This window comes from Mytilus californianus, unplaced genomic scaffold (genome assembly GCF_021869535.1).
Source record: "Mytilus californianus isolate M0D057914Y unplaced genomic scaffold, xbMytCali1.0.p SCAF_8, whole genome shotgun sequence".
In the NCBI taxonomy this organism is placed as follows: Eukaryota; Metazoa; Mollusca; class Bivalvia; order Mytilida; family Mytilidae; genus Mytilus; species Mytilus californianus.
Genome location: NW_026262734.1, coordinates 37,091,200 through 37,104,890, shown reverse-complemented (window position 1 = coordinate 37,104,890; position 13,691 = coordinate 37,091,200). Strand labels below are relative to the sequence as shown.

Here is a 13,691-nt window from a genome sequence, read left to right as displayed (position 1 = left end):
ACGAAATTATTGGTAACACTGGCAAGTTGCATTACTTCTGTCACCATTTTAGCTTTAATCTTTGGAAAAAAATACTATCGCTACCGATTTGCATTATAGTATATTTTTCTTAGAATTAAAATGAAACTTAGACATTACCAGCCTCTTTCTGATGATTTCAATTATGATGCTTTTATTGCATACAGTCATAAAGACATATCATGGGTTAAAACTCTTTACGACAACTTGCAGTCAAATGGCTTCAGCCTCTGTTTGTATCACAAGGATTTCAAAGAAGAAATGTCTATTGCCGAGTGCATCGTGAAAGCCATCAATTCAAGCAGAAAGGTCGTATTTGTTATAACTGAGGATTTCCTGAAGAGTAGCTGGGAACTTATGAAATAGAAATGACAAGAATGCATGCCTTCAGAGAGGGTCGTGAATCAATGGCTTGATGTTGAAGCCTTGAAAGACATTTGGCGTAAAGTCGTCTGTATTGTGTGTCCATCTGATCCCGAAGCTCCGTACGACTCTGAGGAAAAGTTCTACGAAAAACTATGTATAACATTTTCAGACGGTCGTAACCGTATAAATGATGATAATACTTCCAATGAAATAGTTTAATACCAAACTAGTGCAAAATTCAAATGAATGAGATAATACAGTAAAATCAGTATACATACATTGTAGACGTTTTATAATATCGTGGTAAAACATGTGATCATTTAATGTTCTAACTATGATTTATCTTTAGACCATTCAGCTTTTTTTTCGGGGTCAAAATAAATTATTTGATTAGGAAAGGGATTTGCATACTGATATAGAGGGTTACCAAGGTAACATTTAGAAATTTAAAATCTGCAAGTGGAACAGGACTGACCACATAATGGCAAAAAAGCAAAGGGAACGAAAAGATGATCTATTTCACAAAACAATTCATCAAACAAATTGAGGACCATATAACAAGTAGATATAGAATAAATGCATATTTCCTAAAACTTATTTTGCAATGCATAGAAACGGGTAGAAAACAATGCTTTGACGATGGTTCTATCCGACTTGTCTTGATATTGTGGCCAAATGAACTTTTTTAGTAAAACCAAAAGTCGACTTTTTTGCAGCCAGCCACGTCAACATTCAGCTACTATTAATCACATGCTATAAGTATGAACTCGTGTGTATACCTTAAATGCTTTTGACTGTGTATTTAACGCAGTTATAAAATATCATTTGTGAACGATGTGACTCTTCTAGAAGGGTTTATTGTTTCAAATTGCCATGTTGACATTCTATTTTAGTAACTGAATATGCTAAGCACATACGTAGTTCATCTTCAACTTGGAGTAATGTTTAAGGTAACATGCATACGGATTCAAATGAGATTGAATGATTGACTTGCAAGCCATTAACATATCAGCGATGTTTTCAAGCTTATTTGGATAAAATTGAGCCAAACTGAAAGCTAGAAACGAAAAATTATTTCATAAATCCGTTTTAAAAACACTTTGAAAAGAAAGGCAAATATAGTTTATTATAAGTCTTAATTGGAGCTACAATGTGTTGCCTCTTTAATAGGAAAAGGTAAATATGAAAAATGAGTTTAATATCATTGAGATGTCAGAGACAACTTTTCATAAAACTTGGCATATCAGACTCTACAGTATTTAAAGCTTACTGACATTATTGTTTGGAGAAACTGTAAACTTTAAGTTACATGTACTTGACAACGTTTTTACGCGTCGGGTCGTTAATTAGCCCAGCAGTTTTTCCCAAACCAACCATTAACAAGATCAAAATGATACGCAGAGAAAAGATCTTTGAGTATTCGTATTTACTAGTATCACATATAGATCCTGTTATTGATTATGAAAAGAAAACGATGAAGTACTAACGATATGAACACCATATTAAGGGGATAACTTCCTGATTCGTAATTTCACTGAAGGTAACATACAAGTAATTATTGTGTACAGTTGTATACTGCTCTGTACAAAGCTTTAAATGTCTTAACACACTTAAGCCCTACTTAATATAGAATTACTTCCCAAGTGGTAATTGTACATTTAATTATGGTTACAGATCATTACCGTAAATGAAGAGCGAACATGAAAAGTCCAATATATAAAGAATTAAAGTTTAAACATATCATATCTACAATGTAATTCTTCTGCAATTATCAATCTTCCGATTCTTCTGCAATTATCAATCTTCCGATTCTTCCGATGAAATCCAAAATTATCGGTTTTCCAAATGTTGTCAATGTAAGTTTTTTTCTTGATTCACCTGTATTTTTTTATTGTGTCAATGATTCAATATAAGTTACATGTATGCCACTATACCTTTTTCAACTAACTACCGCGTACGTTCAGCTCTTGTATGCAATTCAGTACAGGTGACATATAATACATGTATGTCATTTTTTAAACTGTTGTAAGTCTGTCTTTTACCGACAAATATGTATTATGATAAAAATTACATTTGTTTTTGTAATCAGTAAGTAAGACAGCATCTGTGTACATAAGGAACATCAAGAAGTTGTTGGCTAGTGGTTTTCTGTGATATTATTTACAAATATATGGGTGTTTTTCTTTATATTATGCATTTTCGCTATTACATGTATATTATGCGTTTTTTTTTATTATGGAATATACGTACTTCATTTCAGAGTTTAGTTACTTTGTTATAGAGCATTTGCATTATTTACGAATCTGGATACGTACACGGATCGATGTATACGTATCGGACAGATATGTATAAAATAATATTTTAGCCCCGACCTCAATTCAACTAAATTAAAATTAAATGAATTACAAAATATCTTCATCGGGACCAACTATAATTAATTTGTCCTTTTCTCATATACGTGTTATACGCTACGTCGTTATGGATACGCCCACAAATATGTGAATAATGCAAATGCTCCATTGGTATGTAGTTGCTATACTATTTTTTGTAGTTAGTTTGTAACATTGTGTGGATCATTTCTATGTAAAAAAGTATAACAAACATACCGAACTCCACGGCAAATTAAAAAAATTGAAGTCATTAACAAGTCAAAAAATCAAAACTCAATGAAATAAAGTTTTTAGTGTATCATAAATATGATATGAATAACTTCAATATAATCTGATCAGTCCAATGGAACCATAATCCTTTAGTCATGTTGAACCAACTGGAACAGAGAAGAAATTTGTTGGGGTCTCTTGTCCTTCGGTCATATTATTTCATATGTGTTCTTGATTGCGTTAGTTAATATTGTGTATTTTGAAGCATCGTCTTGTAGTTTTCCTCCTAAAAAGAAAGTGTGTAAGTGCTATCGTTTGTCAGTGGAGCTCGAAGAAACAATAATTCATATGAAGTACGAAGAGCACTGCCAACAAACCATTGCGAAACGTTTTGCCAAAAAACTGTAAATCTAATCCATTGATCATGTATGAAAGGTTCCTCCATAAAAAAGGACTTAAATGCAATACTTTACCATTCAAATAAAGAGACAAGTTCTTAACTAGTTGTTCACGCCACTTTCAGCACATTTGAATATTTCAGCTTTAACATGTTTTAGACGCCACTTATTTGTGGCATTGACAACACCTGTTATTGAATGTAAGCTTTGCATCATAGATAAATACGGTTTGTTTCCTCAGACAAAACTTACCAATACTGAAAGGTTGTAGAAACAGAACATTCGACATCCTAGCGTTTTTTCGCATGTAAAGTCAAGTCAAGAATATTTTAAAACAACAAAATGTCTTTTAAATTTTTATGAGTCGGTATTCGAAACCAGAGTCAAAAATATACTTTTAATAACCTCCGCTTAGATATGTAACATTAATACTGGTTCTCTGTAACTATTTAAACTTATATATAGGGAGTGTGGCACACATGGTCATGGATTTTCTTCAAACTTCACACACTTACAAGTCTTGATAAAACAAAACGAAATGTCAAAATTTTGGTTGCTATGTTTATCGGTTGCCATAGCAACCGATGACCAGTTTTACCTCTTCTGGAAATCTATGATTTTAAGCTGAAAAAGGCTATTTTCAACATAATTTTTCATATTAAATAAATAAGAGAAAGAATAATTATTTATGATTTTATCAAATATATGTATTTTATTAATGTTATTTAATAACTGATATTTTCATATCAATTTTCAATCATAATCACATATACCCCCTTTTTAGGTGATTTGCATTAAGAAAAAAATACCCTTTCAAGGTCATTTTTGAATGCTCACCATAATTTTTGGCGGACACCTGAGTAAAAGTCAACCATGAATTCATAAATACCAGCGTCTTATCTTATCAATGACGCGAAAAAGTATTGGGGAATTATGTCTCATTTTTTTGTTACCATGGATACAAAATTCTTAGTTTTCATTTTTTTCAGAAAAAAAAATTTGAAAATTTTTGAAAAAAAAATGTTTTAAAATCTAATTTTGCAGTCAGAAAAAAATAAATAAATATACAAAATGTAGAAATTATTGTAATCATCAAAATTTTACACATATTCATATATAACGGTATTATAGTTTAAACTGTGTTGCTATGGAAACAATTTTATGATGATACACAAGGTTCAAGCAATTTTGAAAAAAGTTTCAGTTAGTTTCTTAAATGTGCACAAAAGTAGGAAAACTAAAACACTTATTATGTTTCACTGTATACACACATGTGTATATATGAATAATTTTCCTAGTATATAGTATATCGATAATGGTGTTACCACTTGAAGGAAACAAACACAATTTCTCTAATCTGGATAAAAGTGCTGAGTATGAAGAAATTTTAGTCTGTTTTCATGATCATGAAAAATATACAAGAAAAACAATTACTCAATCTAGAAAAAACAAATAAAATCATTAAAAAAAATATATATATTCAATTGTGCAATATTTGCCATTGAATGTGTTGCCATGGAAACAAGCAGTTCATTTGAAAAATTACTGATAAGCGCTGATTTTTACAAATTCGTTTTAATGAACTTCGATACATATAGCAATGAATGTATACAATTTTGCTGACATTATGCAGGTTTTTTTTTGTATTTGAGAAATTTTAATGATATTCCAGGCATTATTAGTGATAGTGTTGCCATAGAAACAACAAATTATATGCTATATGCATAAACTTGGAAAACGCTTAGAAATAGACTAAATCTCTCATACAAAAACTCTCTTCTGTAAGTTTTCAATTTAATGCAGTGTCAAAGAACGATGGTTTTTACAAGTCAGTCCATCGACTATAATTATTCAAATGCTGAAGTGAAGATTTAAGATCAAAGTGCCACTTGGTGTTGACAGTTTGAAATTATAGCTATTAGCTCCTAACCATTTATACATAATATTAAGAAGATACAATCAGAAAATTGACAGTTGAAGAAAGGACAAGCTTAAATTGTTTGTGTGAGGCCCTAAGGGCCCTCTGGATCCGACTATGGTAGCACTATCTTAACATTAGTTATAGGCATTGGATTATTGAAATTTGATAAAATAACAATTATCGCTATGGATTTTTAGCAGCAAATTAAAAAATATTGCCAATATGATAACTTTACACAGGGTAACGTTAAAAGAATTATATACATGTACATATAATTTGATTTTCACTGAAAGGCCATTACAGAAAGATGTTTCTCAAAATTATTATATTGTCGTTCTTTTAACCAAAAAAAATTAGTTTTTACTATGAACAGGACTCAATGTTTATAACATAATATACATGCGACTTTTTTTCCGTGACTTTTTGTCTGTGACTTTTTATCTGTGACTTTCTGTCCTACATTCTGACCGTTATCATGACCAGGAAAAATGAATTTATACATTTTTATATGTAATAGGCTTTGCATCATATTTATAGAAACACTTAGATTGAACCATTAATTTTATCAAATAAGAAATATAAATAATTTTCAAACATATACATGTAAGCAAACGATAAATGTATTGACTTTTGGGAACATTTAAAACTACTATATTTTTTTCATATATTTATATATTAAATGATCAAATTTTATTATCATTTCAAATTTAAGATAAATCCTTCAAAAAATAAAAAAAAAATTAATAGCATTTCATTTGGTCCTGTCATTGTCAGCGTTGGTCAGGTCACGTTTTATGAAGATTTAAAAAGTGTTCTATATTTTTTTCTTGAATAAAAAAAAGTTAAATCGCAATTTTAGTTATTTTTATATCTCTTAGCTAAAGCCCCTATAACATTCAAACCTCGTTTTGATAATACAGTGTTAATTTTGATCAAAGACAGGTTAACAGCGGTTTTTTAAAATTTTCATAGTATTTCACCACATTCTACAATTGCAAAGGTTTGCTGTTCCTGATAAGACTGTTTTGTGTGGGAAGAAGCATCAGACATGGAAAATATGAACAATTTTTAAATACTTCTTACATAAGCTCTATCTCCCGATACAGTTATCTTTAGCTGTGATGATTCAGGCTGATTCTTCAAGTGATTTTCAATTAATTTTTAACTTCGGTAGCAATTTCAATCATAGATCCAGGTACATTTTCGAGCAGTCTTACAACATGAATCGTCCAAACGGCACTCAATCAGCATGTTAGATCGGGGAAGTTCATCGGAGGGCATTGTCAGTTCATGATATGCTGCGTTACTGATGCAAAACCTGTCCATGAGAAAACAAAATTTCTGATTTTGTCTTTTTCCTCCTAGGATAAACTCTCATAATTTTTTTCCGGTTTAATCGATACATCTTTGCCTTCTTTACATTTAGAGACAAGAGACGTAGGTTTTTGTCTAAACGTTTTTTTTAACCAAATAGCTTCTTCTTATTCAGACCTCAATGATTTAAGTGTCCTGTAATATGTTCTGACAGTTGTGTTTTATATCTTTTGCAGTACTCTTTATGGATGGAAATTTGTCTTAAACAGATTCATTTCTTCCTTATGGCGAGGAGTCGTCTGTTGCTGTGCAAATATCTCTATTTTATGCTCACTTAGGATGGTACTCATGTCTTCATTCTTTTGCAGCAAATTATACAAATGTTTGCATTTCTTCCCATATTCTGCCTTTTCGCTATTAAATGTATGCAGTGCAAAAGACTGTTTTTCACGCCCTATAGGTTCTTCTTAAATAAGGCCATTGACGGTAGCTTTGAGAGATAATATCGCATCTGATTTCCTCTTATAGAATTTGATTTGGCAGACACTTTCTATACTGATGACGATAATATATCAGTCAAAAGGTATGTACATGTCTCTGGATCTAACAGTCGGTACAATTCTAACATAAGCCGTAGCCGTTTTTTTTTTCTATATAAGTAGCGTACAAGTATTCACACAAGGTAAGTTTCCTAATCTTCTTCCACGGCAAGAACTTCAGTGGTATGGTTAACAGCGTATCTGAATAAGTCATTTGGTAAAGATGAGGTGAATGTCTTAACACTTGACTTCAGTCTTTTTTGTTGGTCTTCAATGGCTGTTGAATACAATTTTATGTATTCTTAAAAAATTCAAGGCTGGTTCAATTCTGTAATCAGAGACTGAGTAAAAGGCACTGTAGATCCCATGTATTGTCGTGTTCTTGATCACCTTCCCATATTCCATCTCATAAAATATAGCTCCTGCAAAAAATCAAACAATAAGCAATTAGAATTATAAAGAATAATTTGAATTCGGCCACAGATGTCATTGAACAATGTTGAATGTATCAATTAATTTATCAATGCTTACCTAAAATCTACACTTGGTCTATATGGGGCCGCTTATAAATTTCTATACGGGTTTTCCTTTTGCTCACAGTTGAATGCTGTACGGATGATCTTTATAACTGTTTCATCATCGACATTTTGTTTCTTAAGGACAGGTTCTCATTGGCAATCCACGTCTTCTTATCCTTATATCAAAGAAAGGCGGAACATATGAAAGGGACACTCAAACCGACAAAGCCGTGAAAAAAAAACAACATAAAAACTCTTTTTTTGAAAGACTCCAGCAGAAATCATTGTAATTTGTTGCATTTAAAGTTCGAAAAACGACCACTTTATTTTTTCTCACTAGGATGCACGCCATTATTCTCTTTTCTTTATTTTTTGGGCTTTTTCTTCTCTATTCTTTTAATTTTTGCCCTTCTTACACATTATTTTCTACTCTGTAAACCGCAACCAGACCTTCACTTAAAGGTCCTGAGAAAATATTGTTTATTCATAAATTGAAATAGGACTTTGAAATAGCTTTAGGTAAACAAGTACTCTTAAATTGACGTTTTAAGAGTTAATTGTTCTTGGGCTTCGTGTCATTCGGATGCTTCAGGTCCTTCCAAATTGAGAAGATTTTTTGATAAACGCCTTACGGGGACTTGTACATGCATATGTTAACATCTTTGTCTATTGATAGTTGTATTCGCATGAGAAAAAAATATCACCTACATCAATTGTTGTTTTTTTTTTTAATTTTCTAAGCTTAACTTCTCCTTTCATTGTTTTTTTTAAATTGTTTCATATTTTGTCAAAACTTTGATCCTATGATGACTTTATTTAGTGTACATTTTATATGCTAAATAATATAACATTCAGTGCAATCCCAGATGTCTTCAAAGTTTATCTTTATGGTACATATACCTAATGAAAAAAATAATCATGACATGTACTCAACGACTGTTTTTACAATTCATCCTACCGGTTAAATACTCTGAGGTCATATTTTATGAAAAGGATAGATGGTCAGAAAGTTTTTGCTTATACTATGCAAATACTTGATGACGATTAAGCCACAAGAGCTCTATGTAAATACCAGTGACCAGCTGGCATGCTGTAAAGTAACAACTGGATCACAATGGTAAATACTGTTGTTACTGAAAACGATTCGGAATCAAATTTCATTCCATTATCGAAGGTTGAATTAGTTTCCGATAATTGTAAATAAAAATACGCCATGTAGTAAAAACAAATACACGGTCATATGAAAATCTTTTAACCTTACATCGGATTGATATGGCCATTCACAAGGAACTTGTTTTAATCACGTGATCCAATTATTTAAAGATAATTTTAATAATAATCGAAATTTATTATTTTGGCGACAATATTTTGATAATTAATCATGTCTTTATAAAGTGTTCATCGATGGACATTAATTCATGAATAAATTAATATTGACTTTTATCTTATTGACGTATACGGATATCTAATATGATCCGAGTTACTGTAAATTTTAATAAATATGATTGATTTTTAAAAAATTGTCCTGTTGTAAAATTGATTCATTGAAAATTGACCCTACCTTTAAATAACATTTTTAATTGTCACTGGCATTTCTATTTTAAATGCTTCGTCCGGAGTATCATTGCAATCTAATATACGTGATATATATCGGATGTTTCTGCAAATTGTAACAGTGTATAGGAATCGCTGACTTCATATCTATGCAGATTAAAATCTATTCATATAAATTGTGTTCGCTTCTATTTTCATAAATCAGCGAACCACATAACAGACTGAAGCGAAGACATTTAAATATATCCTAGACCTTTGTTTGTTTAGATAATTTTGACTAAGGTAGTTATTCTTGTCTATCAACATTAAATTGTTCCTAGTCTTAGTTCGTTCATGTACCTGTTCTATGTGGGACGTTCAAAATTTTTTTTTTTATCCCTGACATATATCAAAAAGGCGATGTCTAAAGTTTTTCTTACAAAAGGAATTTCATACTGCTAGAAGGTAAATATTTTTGTTTTATTAGAAATAATACATACAAAAGGCGATAGTAGTGCATAAAGTTTTGTTGTCAATGTGTCATTGTATACTGCTATGAGGGTCTGGTTGGTGTTTACAGAATGTATAATAATGGACACAAAATGCAAAATAAAGGGTAATAATATAAAGAATAGATTAAAAAAGGTCAATACGATTAAGAACTAAGAAAAATAGGCTAACACTATAAAGATAAGAGAATACTTGGGTGCTTAATTATAATAAATAGAGAATAAGGGGCATACAAAATAAAGAATAGAAATTATTGTATAAAAATGAAATATTACAGAAATAAAGGACTCCCCCTCCTAATCCTCTGTTGTAAGGTAAGTATTTTGTAGTATAAATAGGACGAAGACCAGTGCTATAATTTTGAGGTTGTCTCTTTTGATTGGAATTTTACACAAACTCAGAATAAAATAAAATACTATTATATCGCTATGTATCTTCATTTATATAAAATATGTTTTGGGTTAATTGATTCTCTTTTTCAGTTCGACATTCTTGTGCACCCAAATAATTTCTTATCCGAAATACCACCATTAACTCTTATTTAAAAAAAGGACGTTATAAAACATTCCTTGTACAAGTATATTTGAATAGTTTATATTGTACATTTTCAATCGATACGTTAAAATAGTTTTTTAAAATGACATTTCAAGGTTTTCAAGCATTATAGGGATACGATTATTTCTTTGTTCACTGTAACGCAAATCTTTTTAACGGAATTTTGAGATCCTATATAATAAAATTTTATTATTTGTGATGACAGCAACATGCGAATTTATCATTTTTTGTATGCTATGCATGAATTAATCCTCGCTTCACGTTCGTCAAAATAACAAGCCAATCTTTAACCATTTGTAAAAATGTAACAAGATCAGTAATATCCTGTAATGATATTTAAAATAGAACCGTATTGCATAGGAATGAAATTCTGGTACGGGTTTTTCAAAGATTGAAAGAATTTGAAAAAAAAATATAATCGAAATAGATTCAAAAATTAGGAAATTATTACGAAACCTTGGAGCACAGTTTATATTTGACGAATTTGGCTGTATTTTAAATGTCTCTTAGGTCGTACATCTCCTAACGTTTCTAAGTGTTGTCATATTCATGGCTTTTCAAATTTCAGGTATGAAGTAAATTCATAAAACGCTCCATATGCACGAGTTCATGCAGTGTTATATTTATTTACCACAAATTTGTCGATACCACTTCTGTTGGACTATTAGTTTCCGAGGGTATCATCACCTTAGTAGTCAGTATTGACATGAAGTAAAACATACTTTCTAAAATTTCCAGTTTCTAATTAAAAAAAAATATTGTGAAACTAAGTTTGCAATTTCTGCAAGCTAAGTTGATTTTATTTGTGTCCCTTTTGGTCATAAAGTTCCTACCATTGCTACCTATTTACACATCCCTGGCTTTAAAATATTAAGGTTTCAGAGTTTCTGATGAAGGTTAATTCAGAAAAGCGATTTATACGCAGGACTTATGAGTTTGAGTGTCCCTTTGGTATCTTTCGCCTCTCTTTTGTAAAAGAAACGCGCGTCTGACGTACAAAACATTAATCCTGGTATCTATGATGAGTTTATTTATAAAGTGTTATTTTCATGTAGCTAAGGAATCAAATGTCTGAAACAAACATATTTAAGTATCTTCTGAAACAATTTGATATCAAACAGAAGAAAGATATTTCTTCTTTGGATTAAAAATTTTATTTAAATTTGAGGATTAAGTCAATTTTCGACTGACTTATGTATTGTTATGCTACAATTTTAAGGGAAAGAATATTATACTTCTTGCAGATAAGTGGAGTTTAAATCCGTTGTGTTAAATTCGTCAAATTGTTATGTTGACCTCGTAAATAAATGCAGGGTTAAATTTTAAAGTTCAATTTATAAAGGTTTATTTAAATTTAATGCTGTGTATAAAGTTCTTTAATTTTAGGTAATACATATGTATGATTGTCAAAATATTCTAAAGGTATATGCTTTTTTGTTCAATGTTCCTAATTTCAAAACGCTCTTACATAAAATTCTATTAGTAAGTTAAAGAAAAAAATTGATATTCTATTTTACTACAATATTGTATGTTGCTGCCATCAAAATCAATAAATTTTATGATATAAGATCTACAAAATCCTATAAATAGATTATTATGACAGAGAACAAAGAAATACTCGTATTCATGTAGCGTTTTGAAACCTTGAAGCGTCTTTTCAAAAACTATTTTAATATACTAGAAAATGGAATGTATTATAACATCCTTTATAAAATAAGAGTTAATGGTAGCATTAGGTCCGGGAACACAGTTATCGTTCTTTGATTTTCGTTGTCCACGAATATAGTCCCTAGTGTGGACAGTGTGTTACTTGCAATTTTTTGGTATACCCCTTCCAAATTTATTTCTTCATGCTTTATGCCTCAAAAAGCAAGTTGGGGGATGAAATTACATTGTAAAAAAATTTGGATCATACATTTTAAAGTAAAGTAGTGATTTGGTCCAGCTGAAAAAGGTTAAAAATTAGCATTTCGGAATCTGTCAAAAGATTTCAAGACCCCCTTAACATAATTTGTCCATATTTTGAGTTAGAGCAGATGAAGTTTTCTATAACTTTGATATAACTTGTCCCAAAAGTAGTACACCACACTGTAAAAATATTATTGAGAAAGCGCAGGTGGTTTTTTTTTTTTATTTTCATTTATTGTCTAAAAGAAATGCACCACGAAATAACTGTGTTCTCGGGCCATTACGGAATAGAAATGGTTAAGGTGCACATGAATATCAAACTGAAAAAAATCCATTTACCCGATATATATTGTATCTTAAAATGAAAGATACATAGCGATATGGTATCATTTTACTTTAATCTTAGTACAGTTTGTTTTGAAATTACTAAACAGATATTTCTTTTCAGAAAAACTATCTTTTGTTCAATATGTGAATTCTTCAATGACCGAAAATAAGATGAAAATGACGACAAAAATATAAAGTTTATTTGTCCGAAGAACTTTTTTGGATTAACTTACATCAAGAACATTAAATTGAAATATTTGAAACCCAAGAATGTATAAGTACTTGAAGAACGATAAGACCAATAAGGACCAAAACTAAAAAGTCATTCCTCGGGAATATCTATGTTACTACTTCAAGGACGATGACGAACGCAATTCTATATACATGTTTTTTTATACTGTAACAAAAGCTGCTTTATACATTTTGTTCTATTTGACTATTCTGTTCAAATACATTTAATCAATCAATATACATTCAAGAGATTTAATGCAAAGACGAAGAAGAAAAATGTCTATAAAAGTTAATTTTGGTGGGTGATAGTATATTTGGTCTAAAGTTTAAACCTTTTTTAAGATATGGAGATAAAGAGAATTGTTGTGCGATTGTTGTGCGTTTAAACATTTGAAATAATTTGCTCAATTTGATTTTCCTTTGAGGAGAAATACACTATCTACATGTAAATTATTAATTTAGTTTTATAACTTTTATGCAATACTACATCGAACATCATATCTGTTTATGTTAATGATGAAATTTATTACGTATTTTTTCCCATTTGAATCTTTTTTTACTTCAATAAATATTCGCACAGGTTTAATAAATGTGTCACACACAGTAAAATGAATGATACGATCGTCCATCTTATAGATAGTTCCAAGAAAAAACTTCAAATTCGCTTTACGAGAACATTTTTTAAGGTTTAATCTCTCGTCAGGAACTAGCAATACAAAATAATTATTTCTACGATGGTTATAGATTTTTTCAATCCGAACTATCTTGAGGAAAATCATTGCTCAAGTTGAAAAGTTGATCTGAGTAGACCATACAGAATAAATCAATGTCTTTGTAATTTATCAAACCAACAGGACCTTGAAGTTTTGGGATTGCCTGGACAAACATACTTAGACAATTTATTTCAAAACTTAAACTGTCTTAAAATAGAAACATTATCGCTTGATTCTATG

The 13,691-nt window shown here is 30.4% G+C and overlaps 1 protein-coding gene and 1 long non-coding RNA gene across 15 annotated transcripts in view; one reads left to right on the top strand and one right to left on the bottom strand.

Annotated features, from left to right (window-relative positions):
• LOC127711413 (transient receptor potential cation channel subfamily M member-like 2) overlaps positions 1-13,691 on the top strand; it is a 550,384-nt gene that overhangs the window by 471,502 nt on the left and 65,191 nt on the right. The window contains exon 1 of one of the 14 annotated variants that reach the window (XM_052217441.1): positions 9,525-9,672. The exons of the other annotated variants lie outside the window; for them this stretch is intronic. The gene's annotated coding sequence lies outside the window, so the exon portion shown is untranslated. Of the gene's footprint in view, positions 1-9,524; positions 9,673-13,691 lie in introns of those variants that run through there. 14 annotated transcript variants of the gene reach the window in all.
• LOC127711423 (uncharacterized) lies at positions 4,062-9,385 on the bottom strand. Its single transcript, XR_007986694.1, has 2 exons — positions 9,236-9,385; positions 4,062-7,578 (listed from the first exon to the last, which is right to left on the bottom strand). It is a non-coding gene; the product is annotated as an uncharacterized LOC127711423 (long non-coding RNA).